At 42.4% G+C, this 14672-nt stretch overlaps 1 long non-coding RNA gene across 1 annotated transcript in view; it reads right to left on the reverse strand.

Annotated features, from left to right (window-relative positions):
• Positions 1–13686, reverse strand: part of LOC311442597 — a 119121-nt gene extending 105435 nt beyond the window's left edge. Inside the window, exon 1 of the long non-coding RNA XR_014696769.1 lies at positions 13271–13686. This is a non-coding gene — a long non-coding RNA (uncharacterized lncRNA). The remainder of the gene's footprint in view (positions 1–13270) is intronic.
• Between the last annotated feature and the right edge of the window lie 986 nt (positions 13687–14672).

Raw genomic sequence — 14672 nt, forward strand, 5'->3', positions numbered from 1 at the left:
CTCGTGTGGGGCAACACAGCAGAAGAAGTTTTTGAGAAAGGGAAGAAAATAATCCAAATTCTCCTGAAAGCTGGTTTTGCCATTAAAAAGAGCAAGGTCAAGGGGCCTACACAGGAAATCCAGTTCTTGGGGGTAAAATGGCAGGATGGACGTCGCCATATTCCAATGGATGTGATCAATAAAATAACAGCAATGTCTCCGCCAACTAGCAAAAAGGAAACGCAAGCTTTCCTAGGCCTCGTGGGATTCTGGAAAATGCATATGCCAGGCTATAGTCAGCTTGTGAGTCCTCTATATCGAGTGACTCGAAAGAGAAACTATTTTGAGTGGGGCCCTGAGCAACAACAGGCATTTGAACAAATCAAACAAGAAATAGCTCGTGCAGTAGCCCTTGGGCCTGTCCGTACTGGACCAGCTGTGCAAAATATACTGTACACTGCAGCTGGGGAGCATGGCCTCACCTGGAGCCTTTGGCAGAAAACCCCAGAAGAAACTCGAGGTCGACCTCTGGGCTTCTGGAGTTGGAGCTATCGAGGATCAGAAGCGAATTACACCCCAACTGAAAAAGAAATACTCACAGCATATGAGGGTGTTCGAGCTGCTTCAGAAGTTGTGGGTACAGAGGCACAGCTCCTCTTGGCACCGCGGCTACCTGTGTTACATTGGATGTTCAAAGAGAAAATTCCCACTACACACCATGCAACTGATGCTACATGGAGTAAGTGGATAGTGTTAATTACACAGCAGGCTCGAATGGGAAAACCCAATCGCCCAGGAATCCTGGAAGAGATTATGGACTGGCCAGAAGGCAGAGATTTTGGAGTGCCAACAGAAGAGGTAACCCGTGCTGAAGAGGCACCACCATACAATGAGTTGCCAGAAGACAGAAAGCAGTATGCGTTGTTTACTGACGGATCCTGTCGTGTGATAGGGAGCCATCGGAAATGGAAAGCTGCTGTGTGGAATCCCATACGACGAGTTGTGGAAGCCATGGAAGAGGAAGGTGAGTCGAGTCAGTATGCAGAAGTAAAAGCCATACAACTAGCCCTAGATATCGCCAAAAGAGAAAATTGGCCAGTATTGTATCTTTATACTGACTCATGGATGGTGGCAAATGCTCTGTGGGGGTGGCTGCAGCAATGGAAAGAGAGCAACTGGCAGCGCAGAGGTAAACCTATCTGGGCTGCTACTCTGTGGCAAGATATTGCTGCCCGGGTAGAAAACCTGGATGTTAAAGTACGTCATGTAGATGCCCACATGCCCAAGAGTCGCACCACTGAAGAACATCAGAACAACAAAGAAGTGGATCGAGCTTCGAAAATTGAAGTGGCTCAGGTGGACCTAGACTGGGAACATAAGGGTGAGCTGTTTGTAGCTCGATGGGCCCATGAAACATCAGGACATCTGGGGAGGGATGCCACTTACAGATGGGCTCGTGATCGAGGGGTGGACTTGACCATTGAGGCCATCACACAGGTTACCCATGAGTGTGAGACCTGTGCTGCAATCAAGAAAGCCATGAAGGTAAAATCTCCCTGGAACAGGGGGAGATGGCTAGGGTTTCAATATGGTGAGGCCTGGCAAATTGACTATATCGGACCACTCCCAAAAACTCGCCAAGGCAAATGGTACATACTCACCATGGTAGAAGCAACTACTGGGTGGCTGGAAACATACCCTGTAAACCATGCCACGGCCCAAAACACTATCTTGGGCCTGCAAAGACAAGTATTGTGGCATCATGGTACACCAGAGAGAATTGAGTCTGACAATGGGAGTCATTTCCGAAACAATCTTGTTACCTCCTGGGCAAAGAGGCATGGTATTGAGTGGGTGTACCACATCCCTTATCACCCACAAGCCTCTGGGAAGGTTGAGAGGTACAATGGACTGTTAAAGACTATGTTACGAGCAGTAGGTGCTGGGACATGGAAACAATGGGACACAAATCTACCAGAAGCCACTTGGCTAGTTAACAATATGGGGTCTGACAGCCGTGTTTGGTCCTGCCGAAACAAAACCCCTACACACTGTGAAAGGAGCTAAAGTTCCCATAGTGCATATAGGAAGGTGGATGGGGAAGGCAGTGTGGGTTGCTCCTGCCTCGGGAAAAGGCAAACCCACTCGTGGGATTGCCTTCGCCCAAGGACCAGGGTATACCTGGTGGATCATGCAAAAGAATGGGGATATCAAGTGTGTGCCTCAAGGAGATTTGACATTGAGAGAAAACTAATCTATAATCTAAGTTATATGTTGTAGGAAGATGTTGTAGAATCAACGACAGGTCAACTTTGCAAGGAGCCGGGCAGTGCAACAAGGACTTGAGCTAAGCTGGTGCTGGTGTCCAGACATCCAACACCGCCTGCCTTGAGTGGCCACTTTGGCAGATGAGGACCTAATCATCAACAGTTCTTATGAACATTTTCCAAGAAAGACCTATGGAATGAAAAGATACACCTGCCTATTAATCCTGTCCTGTTAAATCCTTGTCCTGTTAAAGGACAAGGAATAATGATGAGAACGTTTGTATGCTAAAATATGGGAATCTGAGTGTGACACAAATGTTATGGAATAAGGGGTGGAGGTTGTACTGAGTCTGGCTGGAATGTTAACTTTCCCGGCAGCAGCCCATACAGTGCCGTACTCTGTACTTGTAGCTGGAACAGCAGTGTTATCACACCAGTGTTGTTTCTACTGCTGAGCAGCAGTGGCACGGCATTGGGCCTTTCTCTAACCCTCCTAGGGGGTGGGCAAAAAAGTGAGGAGAGAAACGTCACTAGGGCAGCTGACCTAAACCAACCAAAGGGATATTCCATACCATGTGATGTCACACTCAGCAATAAAAGGTGGAAACAGGAAGAAGAGGGGAGGGGTGGGCTCTCGTTGGGAAAACGTCTTTCCTCCTCTCGAACACCGGCTGCGTGCGTTGAGGACGCTTCAAGGATGTGGTCAATCATCGCTCGTTTGTGGGAAGTAGAGAGTAATTTCTTTCCTCTGCACTTCCATATAGCCTTCATTTATTTTGTTTGTTTGTTTTCCTCCCTTCTTTTTGTTTTCCCTTTCCCCCTCCCTTTTCCCCTTTCCCTTTTTATTTCCCCTTAGTTAAATTGTTTAGTTCATGGTAGTCTTTATTTAATTATTATAATTATTTCCCTTTAATTAAATTATCCTTATGTCAACCCGTGAGTTGTTCTTTGCTTTACTTCTCTCCCTCCTCATCTAAAGGAGGGGGAGTGAGAGAGCGGTTGTGGGGTTTAGCTGCCCAGCACGGTAAAACCACCGCAACACACCCCTCTGCTACCAATCAGGAATGAAAGAGATTGCATATGATGTATGTTACATATGAAAGAATGGAGATCTTGCTTTTATTTAGTTATAACTTCTGAAAGGCTCAACATATTCTACCACAGTTTTTCTTTCTACTATATTTGCATATTTGCTCTTCATCTTATCTGAAATTAATACTTCTATACAAATGCCCTCTGAAAAGTCTCTTTCAAAAGCTAAAGCAAATTAAGTTAATTTGTGAGTGATTTCCTTAGTTATGTTTCTTTTCTTAATGTTCTAGTCCATCTATGTATTTGTCCTTCAAATGTGCACTGCCATGGTTAAAGTCCGCATCCTGGATTCCTGCACAAATAAGGCAGCACTATGCAGACAGGGATTAGATTCACTCAGGATCAGGACACTTGACTATGTGTTTCCTAGATGACAGTCTGCTCCTGAATCCTGAAACACCCCCTTCATCTGAGGTGCATTATAAATACAAATAATATTTATACAGCCCACAGTTTCACAAAGATGGAGCAATCATCCTGGTTTAACACATAATCTGTCACAGCACGCCACTGTGCTACCCTGAGCACTAAAACAAACAAACAAACAAAAAAACAAAAACAAAAACACAAACAAACAAACAAAAACAAACCAAACAAAACAGAACTGTAATAAATGATCTATTGCTTCACACTTGTTCAGTTATTCTGATTCTGGTTCTAGAGCTAGCATAAATAAGTCTGCGGTATCTTAACAGTTTAATTCTAGAAGAATGGGATCCTCCTGGAACACTCTGATATAGGAACTCATGTCTTCATTCCACAAACAGTCCTAGCCCACATCAGTTTGTTTCTTAAAATACTTCCCAGTTTTAGCCCCCATCTTGACAGAATGTATAACTGAGGCATTTCTGGACTTTTTCATACCGCTTCTCTTCATAAGAACCCCATGACAGACAACTACCTTGGAGTCTTTAACTCTGCGTATTTAAGGAACAGAAGTTGTGTGTTAAGAGATATGTAAATCATAGGATTAGAGTACTGTTATAGGAACCAAGTCTTTGATTAACTAATATTTTATGACTACATTCTAAACTGAAGTTACCTAGAAATAAAACATTCTTGGCAATGACAATGTTAATGTTAATGTTAGAATTTTAAATGTAGGGAAACTGCAGGGCTAAAAGGGTCAAGCACTTCATTACTGGATACAGTCTTAGTGTTCCTTGTACATCATGGTACAAAGAATAATCTTTATTTGGGGCCTTCTTCTAACAAATAATGTCCAAGAAAGAGACTTTTAGAAGATTGAACATACTCCTATGATGCCACAAAAGGCAGCCCAGGCACTACGTTTTTTTGTTAATTTTATTTATTATTAATTGGACTAAACAGGCTGAATTCTACTTGTTTCTGACAGCACATGGCAATTACACTGATGTCTCTCTCTTCTTGTGGCATCTAGTGATAACAGAGTTTCTTGTTCATTTTAAACGATGCAGAAGATGTGAGAATTTCTGACAAATTTTGTGTTTTACTCTTTCACTGGGCTTTTAAATATTTACTTATAAAAGATAAGTGTGCTATCTGTGCATCATAAATTTACTGAAGCTGAAACCGAGGAGTAGGTTTAGACTACAGATATGTTTGGGATATCCCAGTGGCCTCAATCCTAAGTGGAAATATATTAATGCAAATCTGAGGCAACGTGGTAACTTTAGAGAAGTTAATATCCATGCGAGCACAACTGAAAGCAAAATGTGTTTTGAAATTCAAGCGACTCACCCTGAAATCAACAAGTTGCATGTATGCCGTGACAGAATAATGTTGATAATTTCCTTTTGAATAGCATTAATTAATTAGGCAAAATGCTGAAACTTATTCTGGCATACTTTTCTACAGAACTCCACAGAATATCTTGTTGACCTAGTTTTCTCTGAAGCATTTTAAGATTGATTTGACAACATTACTATTAAAAAATAGAGCAACAGGTAGGGACTGTCTACGTATATGATGTATATGCATTTAGGTCACTTATGGCAGGTGGGAACTTTCTAATGCTACAATTCCTGGACAGTTTGTCTAAAGAAATCTTTTGAAGTATGACATCATTATTCTCCTGCTGAACGGTAGGTATATGGCTACATCAAGAAAACAGAACTGTAAGCCATCATAGCATTCAGAGTTCAGGGGTGGATAGGAGGGTACTTCTACCTTCAAATTGTGTATACATTATGCTTACATCAAAATACCAGCACAAACTAAGGAAGATTAATGCACAGGGATTCAACATCTGTAAAGTTACGCTGCAACCTCGTTGTAGGAGAGTACTATTCAGGAATGATCCTTGAGATGAAAACCTGATCCCATTAAAATCAGCTTTACCACTGATGTGACCAATACCAAGCTTTCACCCAGTGTTGTCCTTAGTCTTTCATGCTCCTTAAAGGAAAGAAATGCGATACACTTGGCCTCTGTGCAGCTGATGCATCCCCGTCCCCATATTGTTTATTTACACCAGCTGTGTCAGAAACACGTATTGTGCCTTCTCAAAGAATTGGCAAAAAAAACACAGACCTTTCTGCCCCACCCCTGGGACAGGGTGTCAGAACCAGGTGAATTAAAGCATATGTAACTCTTACATAGAACTGCACACACCTGAAGTAATTGATTGACTAACTACTGAAATATTTCTATAAGTCTGTTTCTAGCAATATGATGCCAGTCCTGGTATGAAGAATTAAACAGAGAAACTCACTAGATGAGACTAAAACAGTGGGTTTTAGTCTCTGCCACCATTTCAGTTAGTGTTGTTATTATACTGTAAATTCTTGCAGTCTCTTTCTCTCTCCACCCTCAATATAATCAACTGCAGTATAACTTGGCTTACCTCTTCTCTCAGCTTTACAGAAACAGCCACAAAATCAACAAGATGACATCAAAATAGAGGAAAAGAAATTATATCCATTTGCTTTGGCCTCCCATCTACTAAGAACAAACACACATTTCCAATATCATCAGCAAATCCCTATGTTTCATAAACACATTCTCCAATCCTATTTCTGTTCTGACAGCAGTGAAAAGGTTAAGAATGTCAGTTTAGCTGACTACTGAAGGTTTTACCAATTTGGATCACAACCTTAACATTATTATTTAAATTTGGCTTTTGTATTTCATTGCATACAAAGCAATTATATTTGCATTTAAGATGCACCATAATTGTAATAGTATAACATTGTTTTGATGATAATGTTCATTGGTAATTCATAATGCAGTTGGCTCATACCATGAATCATGACTCTCTTATCACCTTTCTCACATTTTACTTCCCATTAGATGGCTTTATTTGCAGACCGATGCCTTAAACTCACGTTTTGAATCTGTAGATGGTATAAAATGGCTCTTATCTCTTAATGTACATCACTATATACTTGGCAATAGCTCACTTTTTGGTAAAGTCCACATTTAGTTCTCATAGTTCTCCATGGTTCTTGCAATGTGTATGTATATTTTGGTGATGCAAGCTTATGCCAAAGGCAGCCAGTTATCTTACTCAATTTTATGTATTTCAGGCATGTTTGTATAGACCCAGAGTATGATGAAACAAAGAATTTCTGCATTACTATATACTTCATAAGTCTGGTATTGTTTTTCTCCTGAATTGGGTATAATACTCAAATATTTCTATTTTTTTCCCTGGGGTAGAATGTTCTTGGGAGCAAAGAAACCACAACAAATTAATACTGTATTGCTGATTGACCTTGTGTGGATTGGAACTGAGTGGTATGTCCTTTCAAACTACAGTTACGTTATGCTTTCTAGTGTTCTGCAGTCATTACTGGGGTTCAGATGATCCTTAGCTCCATAATGTGTAAATGAACAAGTCAGCTCTCAGTTCTCTCAATTTTTTTTTTTTCCCTCCCCAGTTTATTTCCCATGTTTGGGCTCCATGCTAGTGTGCTCAGGAACATTTGTTTGTGAATCCCCAGTGTGGTCAAGCTCAATTGAGTGCTCAGTAGCGTGATAACAGGGCTGTGTACGAGTGCCCCCTTAGTCACCCAGGATGCACTGACAATTAGCCAAAGGGCAGACTTTGGTAGGTCATGGAGGAGGTGAACTGGGAAGCAACACAATTATCCCAGGACTAGTAACATGCACCAGAGTTACTGTTAGGTGCCATGTGCATGTGAATTGTAATGCTAATGAAAACTAAAATAAGACAGCACACAGAAGTGTGCTCTTAGTGAAGGACTCTATTTTAGGGCAAAATTATTATCCCCTCCTTCCCTCCCTCTCCCCTCAAAAAAAAAAAAAAAAAAAAAAAAAAAATTTGTAGCAAGTATTTTTCTGTCCCAAAATAAAGGTTGACAAACTCACAGAATCACAGAATTTCTAGGTTGGAAGAGACCTCAAGATCATCGAGTCCAACCTCTGACCTAATGCTAACAGTCCCCACTAAACCATATCCCTAAGCTCTACATCTAAACGTCTTTTGAAGACTTCCAGGGATGGTGACTCCACCACTTCCCTGGGCAGCCTGTTCCAATGCCTAACAACCCTTTCAGTAAAGAAGTTCTTCCTAACATCTAACCTAAAACTCCCCTGGTGCAACTTAAGCCCATTCCCCCTCGTCCTGTCACCAGGCACGTGGGAGAACAGACCAACCCCCACCTCGCTACAGCCTCCCTTGAGGTACCTATAGAGAGCGATAAGGTCGCCCCTGAGCCTCCTCTTCTCCAGGCTGAACAAGCCCAGCTCCCCCAGCTGCTCCTCGTAGGACTTGTTCTCCAGGCCCCTCACCAGCTTCGTCGCCCTTCTCTGCACCCGCTCAAGCACCTCGATGTCCTTCTTGTAGCGAGGGGCCCAAAACTGAACACAGTACTCGAGGTGCGGCCTCACCAGAGCTGAGTACAGGGGGACGATCACCTCCCTAGCCCTGCTGGCCACACTGTTTCTGATACAAGCCAGGATGCTGTTGGCCTTCTTGGCCACCTGAGCACACTGCTGGCTCATATTCAGCTGACTATCCACCATCACTCCCAGGTCCTTCTCTGCCTGGCAGCTCTCCAACCACTCATCTCCCAGCCTGTAGCTCTGCTTGGGGTTATTGCGCCCCAGGTGCAGGACCCGGCACTTGGCCTTGTTGAACTTCATGCAGTTGACCTCAGCCCATCGGTGCAGCCTATCCAGATCCTCCTGCAGAGCTTTCCTACCCTCAAGCAGACCGACACACGCACCTAACTTGGTGTCATCTGCAAACTTACTGAGGGTGCACTCGATGCCCTCATCCAGATCATCGATGAAGATATTAAAGAGGACCAGGCCCAGCACCGAGCCCTGGGGGATGCCACTAGTGACTGGCCTCCAACTGGACTTGACTCCATTCACCACGACTCTTTGGGCCCGGCTATCCAGCCAGTTTCTAACCCAACGAAGCGTGCGCCAGTCCAAGCCAAGAGCAGCCAGTTTCTTGAGGAGAATGCTGTGGGATTCTCTACATACAATGTTTAGCTATGCTATGCATTACAAACATTGGTAGGTTTAAGCCTTCCATTAATCATGAACTTCAGCTGCCCAAAGAAACTTTCTTAAAGAGAAAGTCATATTTTCCAAAAGATATAAAAGCAGCCTAGCTTTAATGAAACAACAGCCTAAATTCTACCAGCAAGAAGGAAACAATTTACAGTAGCCATTACATGAAAATAAATATATTGAAATTATCACCTATAAGAGATTCCCTCAACTATTTTTAATTTTACTCATACAAATGTTCTCAGACTTTGATGAACATATGGTTTTAAATTAGGAGTAAGCTGTGTTTTTGTGGGCACGCTGTTTGCTAGTAATACTTTGCCATGTTAATAGGGCCAAGTATAACTAAGCAGACCCTTTTCTCTATTTTTAGTTGCATTTCTGAAAAATCAGTCTTGGTGCACTCCAGCAATTACATTATTTCCTCATGCCATGCAATTTATTTGCAAGATTGGCTTTTTAAAGGGTCCATATTATAAAGCTTTTGAAATATTCAGAAGTGCGGTGCTTATTTTTTTTTTTTTCTTTAAATGACTAGTTGACACAGGGACTATACTTATCCTGCACTGGCTGCAAGAAGGAAGGGAGACAAAAAAAAGTTCTGAAGCTATTCATACAACTTACTGATTTACACAGTGAGGTTTTGTACTAGGGTCTATAAAAGCTGAAATTCCTTTTCTGGGGAGCTTGTACTTGTTTGTATATGAGTTTGGGTGTGTGTGTGTGTGAAATGGTCAGACAGGACCACGGGGATACATTTCACAAAAGGAATATTGCTGCAAAGCCCTCAGTTGTGGAAACCTATAACAACACTTCCACATGAAAACAGGATCTGTTACAAATCTCTAAATTCACGTTAATGTTCCAACAGAGCTGTCAACAAAACAGAAAAGCTGAGTGAGTAGAAAGCTCTGTAAAAGTTGGTTTGCAGAATAACTAAGTATTTACATAATGACTTGTTTTTCACAGTGAGCATTAGAGTCTGGATGGGCTTTTATGCTACTGTGTTTTTTGCCCCATAGCATCCTGTTAATTTTTATTTTCTATGACACTGAGACCATGCCTGTTTTTTTTATTAAAAAAAAAAAAAAAAAAAAAAAAAAAGGAAGATGACAAGAGTCCCTGTAGCATTATATACATTACACAGATCCCAGAGACTCCAGTCAAATCCAAGCTGTGAGTATCTCAGTATCAGGTCAAGACAGAGAGGCAATCCCATTACTGATTTTTTTTTTCTTAAAAAAAAAGAAAAGAAAAGAAAAGAAAAGAAAAGCTTTCATATCACAGCATGGGAAGAGAATGAGAAATGATGCAATCTGCAAAAGTTCTCATTCTGGGTTCATGGCAGACCTTACATTCACTGGTTTCCAGTGTAGCCCTGTAGCCCTACAGCCACTAGATCCTACTATCTCTCAAGCTACAAGCTGCACAGATAAACAGTTGCAAGCTAGGTCTCTGAACTGACCAGTGCTGTAATGGGTAAATGCCCCTAAAGAGCAACCAAGTCTGGTTTCTCTTTATGGTAGGTGCTCACCACTTTTCCTAATCCAAACTTCACTATTTGAATAAGCAATTCCAAAAAGATATCATAAATAAACAAGGAACCCTAAACAACATTAATGCAATCACATTGAAACAAATATATTTCATGAGATTTTTGATTTTCCAGGGTTAGTTGGGGGTGCAGAGTAAGGTATCCCACTTAGAATTAAGTCTAAGGTGGAAGAAAAGATTTTTCTCTGGAGAAATTCAGTGGCAACAGGACCTGCTGTTCAGTAGGAAGTGCTGTAACTATTCGCATTTATTTTCAAACAATAATAGTGTGAAGAACATTGTAGCTGAGGAATTATGTTTGTATTATAGCTTCTTTTCTCCAGCCATAAGACTCACTGAATTGTACCATGGAGGCTTAATTTTTCACTCCGATTTTCTTTTCTATGGTTTGCAAATAGTCTATTTATAATTACTTTCAATTAACTCAGCCTTAACCAATCAACAGACCATAAACAGAACTTAAACTGTTATGAGCTGTGCTTTGTGATGAGAATTTATCCTTACATTAGGTGTTAGTTCATTAGAAAATCTGAGCCCAGGGAATTACAGAAGCTAAGTACAAGTTTTAAATCCATCACAACATAGATCTAAAATGTTCAAAGTTCTTCATTGCAATTATCAGTTTAACTGCAAGGCCACAGATGATAGCTGTTCTCCATTGGTCCTGTTAGGATCCCTGGGATATTTTTAATGAAAAATAAATGATGGAATGTGATGAAAATTGAGTGAGAACAGACACTGTGAGCATAAAATTGACCATAAGACAAACGTGCAGCTTAGCATTAGCTGTATTCCTCAGTAGGCTTTAGGAATGGGTCTTCTTCCAAATATATAATGCCCCCAGAAGGTTAAATTAATATTCAAGTATATACCAAAATACTAGAATGACAGAATGACTTGGGTTGGAAGGGACCTCTAAGTCATGGACAGGGACACCTTCTACTAGACCAGGTTGCCCAAAGAACATCTAATCTGGCCTTGAACACCTCCAGGGATAGGACATCCACAGCTTCTCTGGGCAACCTGTTTCAGTGCCTCAGCACCCTCATATGAAGTAATTTCCTCCACATTTAATCTAAATCTACCTTCTTTTAGTTTAAAACCATTACTCCCTGTCCTACTTCTACACTCCCTTAGTCTCAACTGTTAGTTTGTAGAAAGCTCTAAGGTTTTAATCTCAATTCCAGGAAGCCAAAGCTTTTGCATGTCTTGAGTCAAGCCAATGACCAAAACTGTAAGAGGAAGTTAACATTTTAAATTACTTATCAAAGAAAATACAGGAGATAAAGGAATTACCTTACAAATGTGATAAGTGAAAGACAAAGGGAATACTGGCTCCCTGTGATGAGGAGGATATTGAAAAATGAAGCAATACTAGAGAGGAACAGTATTGCAACATACTGGATCAATAGTATTTAATGATGGAAATTTAGAATATATTTAAAAACTAACTAACAGCCTATTCTGCCAGAACTGTGGCAATAGAGGGCCATTTATTCAAAGTAGATACGACCATCTGGAATCACAGGACAAACAGCACAACATCATTGCCCAGAGCTGGCCACCTGTTGGGTTTTCCAAGTCCCTTTTGTATCCCTTTAGGATTTCATTACTAATGCCACCGCCTTTGGTGAACACAGATCATTATCATCACGTTTACTAGTAGCAGCATCATTCTCCTCTGCTCAGAATTCAAGGCTGAAAATACCTCCTTGGCAAAATAGAGCTACATATACAGTGAAAATAAAAAATTAACATGTTCAATGAAAAGTACACCAGAACAACAAAAAAACAAACAAACAAACAAACACACACACACAAAAAAATAACAAATTAAAAATAAATCTCTCTTTACCAAGGATTTATCTGCTCTAAAGTTTGATGAACAGCCCTCTATGTTTTAACAGCACTGACACACTGGAAAGTGGGTAGTAACTTTGCAAAGTTTTTCTTATATGTCTTTCTTCTGTAGAGATCAATAATAATTCTCTAGTTTCCCTCTCCTGGATGTCCCTCCCCCTTCACTGGACACGTTGCTTTCCCCATGGAGTATCTGGGAGCCACTTTCTTTGCTGACAGCTGCAAGTTCTGGATGCAGGCTTACTTGCCCCCTTCTTCTCCAAACAGTTCTCATGTGTTCAGCATAACTAGTACCAATGACTTAAGATGTTCTATTTCAGTGAAGGTAGTCAAACACTTGCGATAGGGACTTTAACTTCAAAACCTGGATAATCATTTGTTAGTGCTTCCATGAGCCAAACTTCAGTGAAAGTTCCTTAAATAATGTGGCAGAAACACGTAATTATTCTGCAGACTCTGCCCTTTAAAATACATGCTGTATACTTAATAGAATGATCAAATGTTGTATCTACAAAAGTAACATAAGTACATTCTTGTTTATACTACCCATTGTTAAATATATTTGCAGAAGCAATTTCTCCCTCAAATGATCTATGGTTGGCAAAAATGTAATATGAATATCACAAAACACAGATAAAATTGTCATTTATTATTTTCTATAGCGAATCAAATTATCCCCCATTTGAAGGCCATAACAATAATTTGAGTTCTTATTACCTGATGCAAAGATGATAAAAAGAGACAAAAGAACAGGACTACAGTGTAATTTCTGAAGAGTAGGATAATCCTCTGCAGTGCTAATATTTTTTTTTTTGGTGGTGATATTAATGTAATGCTACCACACAATGAAAATTTCCTTTACACTCAGAGCCCCTGATTTTCACTTAAAGATATCAGTGACAACAATGAACTAAATGAGAAGGTGTTAGACATGAATGCAAAGTAAAATCACAAGCAAATTGTGCAGTGACTGAATTATACAACTAAAAGGGTTAAATCATATGTAGAAATATTTCATATAGCTGACATATTTCAAGATGTATATTTACCATAGAGATTTTCATGTACTTCAGCAGGGCTAATTTTTCCGGCATCGAGCCTACTTGAGGGAGCCGCCAGGACCCGGCAGCCCTCGTGAGGGAGGCTGACGAGGCGAAGGCGGAGCCAGCAGCGCCCCCTCCCCAGCCGTTCAAAAGCTGCCCCTAGGGAGCGCGAGCGACCAGGGCGGGCAAACAGGGCGTGGCGCGTCAGAAGGGAGTGGCGCGGCAGTTAGCGCGGAAGTTCGCGCAGGCAGGGCGAGCAGGAAGGGCAGAGCGCTCCCCCCGCCCACACGAACACCTCCTTAACGACAGCCGTTAGCTAGGTGATAATGGTCTCCACCAGGCACGGTGCGCTCTCCAGGAAGTCGGTACACACGCAGACCGACTACCCCTTAAAAAATGCCGCAGTTCAGGTCACCGGATGCAGGGAGTGTCTGAGCCTGTGGCTGCCATCGGCGGGAGGCAGAGAAACCGCGTGCGTGAGGTGCGAGCAGGTGGATGACCTGGTCCGCATGGTGGCGGAGCTCAAGGAGGAGGTGGAGAGGTTGAGGGCCATCAGGGAGTGTGAGCGAGAGATGGACTTGTGGAGTAACTCCCTGCAGGGCCTCAAGGGGAGGTACCGAGGTGAGACTCCTCAAATGGGGGCAGAGGGAGGGAATCTGGGAGTTGAGGAGGAATGGAAACAGGTCCCTGCTTGACATCGCAGGCGATGCCCTCCCCTTCCAGCCTCACTTTCCCAGGTGCCCTTACACAACAGGTTTGAGGCCCTGGAGCTCGACAGACCAGTAGCTGAGGAAGAGGTAGCAAGTGTTCCCAGGAGGATGCCTAGGGCGAGGAGGTCGACTCCACGCCTCAGGACTGCCTCCACCAAGAAAGACAGGAGGGTTATTGTTGTTGGAGACTCTGTTCTTAGGGGAACAGAGGGCCCTATTTGTCGGCCTGACCCTACCGGTAGGGAGGTTTGCTGCCTCCCTGGGGCCAGGGTCAGGGACGTTGCCAGGAAGCTTCCCAACCTGGTACGCCCCTCTGATTATTATCCTCTTTTGATAGTCCAGGCGGGCAGTGACAACATTGAAGAGAGAAGCCTGAAGGCTATCAAACGAGACTTTAGGGGGCTGGGTTGGTTAGTGGCTGGAGCAGGAGTGCAGGTGGTGTTTTCATCCATCCCTACGGTGGCAGGGAGGGGTACAGAGAGGACACGGAAAGCCCACCTGTTAAACACGTGGCTCCGGGGCTGGTGCCAACGCAGAAATCTTGGGTTTTTTGATCATGGGGCGCTTTACTCAGCACCTGGCCTGATGGCCGCAGACGGGTCCCTATCTTTTAGGGGAAAAAGGATCCTGGGCCAGGAGCTGGCAGGGCTCATTGAGAGGGCTTCAAACTAGGTAGGAAGGGGGATGGGGCTGAAGCT

The sequence above is a fragment of the Aythya ferina genome, assembly GCF_964211825.1.
Source record: "Aythya ferina genome assembly, chromosome: 11".
Classification (NCBI taxonomy): domain Eukaryota; kingdom Metazoa; phylum Chordata; class Aves; order Anseriformes; family Anatidae; genus Aythya; species Aythya ferina.